Here is a 5,373-nt window from a genome sequence, read left to right as displayed (position 1 = left end):
TAATACTCTTATTTGATTACATTAATTTGTAAGTAACTAGAGTGATCAAGTGTTGATCAGGATACTCTAGGAAGTCTTAGCTTGTGTCTAAGTAGTTGTAATTAGAGTGATCACGTGGTGGTCAGGATACTCTAAGAAAGTCTTAGCTTGTGTCTAAGCATTTGTTCCTAGAGTGATCAGGTTGTGATCAGGATACTCTAGAAGACTTAGTCGTGGGCTAAGTGGAAAACCATTGTAATCTGTTGCGATTAGTGGATTAAATCCTCAGGTGAGGTAAATCACTCCGTGGGGGTGGACTGGAGTAGTTTAGTTAACAACGAACCAGGATAAAAATAACTGTGCAAATTGTTTTTATCGTTCTAGTTTTTAAGACTACACTTATTCAAACCCCCCCTTTCTAAGTGTTTTTCTATCCTTCAAAACGGTCAGCTTTGGAACTGACTAGGTACAGGTTGGTGCAGGTGCAATAATTTCATTTATGATCGTTGGGAGGTTGTGGCGTTCTAACGGAGCTTTCACGGTGTCTAGTGTTTCGCAATTGGTGTCTAATGCAAAGGATCTAGCTTGGCCAACTTCCACCATCAAGTTGTTGGATGTTATTTGGAAGACAATCATCCCGGCAAAGATCAAGATATTTTCTTGGAGATTTCTTATCAATAGACTATCGCTAAAAGTTCAACTAGCCAATAGAGGTGTGTCTAATTTTAATTCCATAAATTGTTCTTTTTGCTCTAACCATCCGGAATCTTTGAATCATCTTTTCTATCAATGTCATGTCACAAACGCGGTTTGGAATAGAATTTATATATGGTTGGGTAATGATGTTAATCTTTCTCTAGAAGAATTCAAGAGCTTCGGGTGTATTCAAGAAAAGGTGAAAAACACTAACATTAAAGCTAAACTAAACACAATATGAATGGCTTTAATATGGTGTACTTGGAATATGAGAAATACAATCATTTTTTATAACGGCCTTTTAAGTTTTGATGAGGTGATATCTAATATATTGTATTTTTCGTGGAGATGGATTAGTAATAGGGAATCTCCGAGTATGATTAATTTTTATGATTGGTATAAATTACCATTACTTTGTACCAACACTTTCTAGTGTGTTCTCGTTGTAAGGGTTACACCCCTAGTGCCATATCTTATAATCAATTGCTTATTTAAAAAAAAAAATTGCGGCGTGAAAATCACGTGAGAAAGTTACGACGTAATTTTCACGTCGCTGATTGACTTATATAAATGTCATTTCTCTTTCCCATAAAAACGTTCTCTCTAATTCTCAACCGTTTTCTCAAACCCTTTCATTTTTACTTTCCCAATTTTACTCATCTTTCTCTGTTTTTTTTCACATCACACTATCTCTTTTCCTCATATCTCAATTTATATTCCAGTTTCAATGTTTTTTTTTACTAATTTCAGTTTCAATGTTAAAGGTAATGGTAATGTTCTTCCCCAATTTTACTTCAATTTAATTTTATAATTTTGTTTAATGTTTATATTATTTTGTAATTTTAATTTATGTTAACTTTTTTTCCTTCAAGATATTGAATGCAAGAGAATTGAAGTTTATTGAAGAGATGTGGTAAAATATATTAAACAAAAATATTGAAGAAGAGGTAATTTTGCAATTTATATTTTTTTTTAAATTAAATATATTAATTGGACTATTGGTTGGTTACAATTTTTTATTTTTCTAAATATATATTGTTAAAAAAATATTGTTATTGTTGCAATTTTTATTTTTTATTTAAATATATTGTTATAAAAAACATAATATAGTATTGTAAGACAAAGAATATTATTATAAATATATTCCAAAAATTTAAATTATTTAGATATTAAATTGAAAATTTAATTTTTTTATGATATACTATTTTTAAATACATAATATTATTTATTAAAAAACATAATATATTTTATTTAGTATAATAGAATATATTTTTAAATATATAATATTTAGTAAAATAGAATGTATAAATTTATAACATTCACTAAATTCATGCATTTACTGACTCATTCTGTCATGACTGTGTCATGTCTGCTGCAACTAAGAAGTTGTTGATTAATGTGCAGAATGTTGCGACGTGAATTTTCATGTCACTAATTTGTGATATGTAAATCACGCCACTAATTAGTTGTTACACGCTCTCTTATGGCGTAGACATTCACATTGCAAAATATATGTTGTGAGGTAATTTTCCCATGTTGTGACGTGAAAATCACGTCGGAATTGAGTTTTTTTAGTGAGTGATTATGGAATAAACCATTCTATTGGGCTCAATCGAATCCAAAACAGTTTTCACTTGAGCTTTTAGTTGATGGAGTTAGATGATGACTTAGCTTCAACCCATGTAATCTTATTAATGGTTAAATGTAATTTTTCCCTAGACTAGAATGACATAATTAGACCATCAGGACCATATTGGTGAACGGTGTAAATAAGATCTTGATCACATACCGCTTTAAAGAGTCATATTCTCAGGTGAACAAATTTTGATAGTCATTTGTTTTATTTAGGGATAGCAAAAAAAACTTATATCCATGAATATCTGCGGATAAAATCCGTCACAGATATGGGTTTAATGGTTTAATGGAAATCTATAGTCGTTTTTTTACGGGCACAGATACAGATTTGGTGGTATCTATACCCCCGGATATATGTATTCATTAATAATTAACAAAATTACTTTAATTTTAATTTGTTTAATATAAAATTATTATTATTATTATTATTATTGTATATTATTAGAATTATTTAGTTGAATATGTAATTATTATTATTTTGTTGAATTTATTTATTTTGATAAAAGAAAAAATAAAATGAATGTAATTCATTTTTGTTATTATTATTTCCGGTACCCTTTAGCAAATTTCCAGTACTTTTTTGTGCGATACCAGAAATTATTTGATTTTCACAAATTTTCGGTGCGATTTATCAGAGATTTTAAATTTCCGGTACTTTTACGAAACTCATTACCCGTACCGGAAATTTCCCAAATTTCCGGTATATAACCGACTACCGGAAATTTCAAATTTTTGGTGTGTACCGAAAATTTCGTTAAACCTGAAATTTCCGGTATGGCAGATAAAGTTTTATATCTTTGCGGTCCTTAACCGGCAGCTTAAACCTCTTCTACGGATTCTTGTAGTGATCTTACATAGTACTTCGTGACAGATACGGTATGTTTACCTTACTCATACACAATATATATATTTTTTTGTTTTTATAAATTAGTGCAGTTATGTCATTGTACGTTTTTGTAATTGTCAGATTTTGAATCACGAGATAAGGTTCTAGAATAGGCACGTGCTATTGGAAGAACTCATGGTGTTGTTGTTATTACAATCCGATTTGATTCTGCTAATGGAATGCGAGGGAGGAAGGATAAATTGGTTATGGGTTGTGACCGAGGAGGAAATTATGAAAAGAAAAATGAAATTACGTCCCCTTCTGATGACAATTCTACTATGAGGCTTAGATGCCCATTTAGATTGAGATCTACTCCGAGTAATATTGGTTGGAAGGTGGTAGTTAAATGTAGAATGCATAATCATAGACTAGATAAAATCCAATAACTATGGCTTGAGAGGTATATTTGCAAACACTTTTATAATCAATCCAATAAATTTCTTAAATATGAGCTCTATAGGGTTTAGAAGAGTGGACTTGGACCTACGTCACGAGTTAACTTACATAAGAAAAGAATTATTATGGTTTGTAAGATTCAAAATTCTTAGAGTTTATTTGAATGAGTTTTAATTTTTTAATTTTTTTAAATTATTTTGCAAATTAGTAATTTTGAAGAAAAAAAACAAAAAAAAAAATCATATTTTATAATCTTAATTTAAAAACTATTTTATGGCTGTATAATATTATAAAATTTTCATTAATGAAAAATATACTAATTTTTTCTATTTTTTCCTCTTCTTAATTTACCAAACTAAAAACCAAACACTAAAACCTATTTTATTTGTTAGCTTTTAAAACCTTTAATTAGATAATGGTTTTAAAAAATAGTAATGTAAAATAAGACTATCAATCTTTCTTTTAATATTTACAGATTTAAAATACTAAAACAGTTTTAAAAAATCTAATTAAACAAAATTCTATTAGACATTTTTTTTTTTGGATGATAGAAGACTGGTTTGATGTGCCTCAACTATTTGTCCATTGTCCATGGTATGGTCGACCATTTTAAGCTAGTGATTATGGAATGAACCATTCTATTGGGCTCGATCCAATTCAAAACAGTTTTCACTTGAGTCACATACATTTTAGGAATTAACTTGCCACCCCTTTTTTTACCTGGCACCCCTATATTTTTTTTATCCAATTTTACCTTTGTTGAAAAATGTTGAGATACAAAGAATTTTCAGTATACCGGAAATTTCAAATTTATGGTATCATAATTTTTTTATTTTTTTTGCAAAAAATACCCGAAATTTCAATTATACGGAAATTTCTGGTACATCATACTGGAAATTTTAGTTAATTTGAAATTTCCGGTATACCGGAAATTTCAAATTTTCGATACATATTAGAAATTTCAAATTTATGGTATCACTTTTTTTTTGCAAAAAAATACCGGAAATTTCAGTTATAAGGAAATTTCAGTACATCATACCGAAAATTTTAGTTAATTTGAAATTTCCAGTACATACCGGAAATTTCAAATTTATGGTATCACACTTTTGGTTTTTTTTTTTTGCAAAAAAATACCGAAAATTTTGAAAAATCCGATAATTTTTCAAAATTTCCGGTAAAAACTCATGGAAATTTTTAAAAATCTGGTATTTTTGGAAATTTCTGGTAGAAACGTATATTTTTTGAAAATTAGTGACTTTAAGCGAAGGTATAGAAAATTCTCATTACACTCACATACCTCCTCACAGACTCGCGGTGAAAAGTCCAAAATACCCCTATGATTCAGATATACATATTTGAAGACACTTTTTTTATTAAAATGGTGACTTCACATATGCACATCCGAAGTCACCCGTTTTTTAAAAAAAATGTGTCTTCGGATATACATATCCGAAATAATTTGGGGTAGGCTTAATTGCAGTTTTGGTCCCCCTATTATCTTTTTTTTATTTTAGTCCCCCTATTTTCCGGAATTTTAGTCCCTATATTTTAGTATTTTGAGGATTTTAGTCCCTCTACAAATCTGAATGCAATTTTTAATGACATGACGCTCAGAATGATGAAGTGTTTGTGCAAGTTCGGCAATGAACTGTTCAAAAAAGCAATTTTTATTTAAGATTTATGTTGAACATGACTTCAATGTGAGCTCCATGTCATTAAAAATTGTCTTCAGATTTGCAGGGAGACTAAAATCCTCAAAAAACTAAAATATAGGGACTAAA

Source organism: Vicia villosa, unplaced genomic scaffold (genome assembly GCF_029867415.1).
Source record: "Vicia villosa cultivar HV-30 ecotype Madison, WI unplaced genomic scaffold, Vvil1.0 ctg.000024F_1_1, whole genome shotgun sequence".
In the NCBI taxonomy this organism is placed as follows: Eukaryota; Viridiplantae; Streptophyta; class Magnoliopsida; order Fabales; family Fabaceae; genus Vicia; species Vicia villosa.
Note: the sequence above shows the minus strand (reverse complement) of the source record.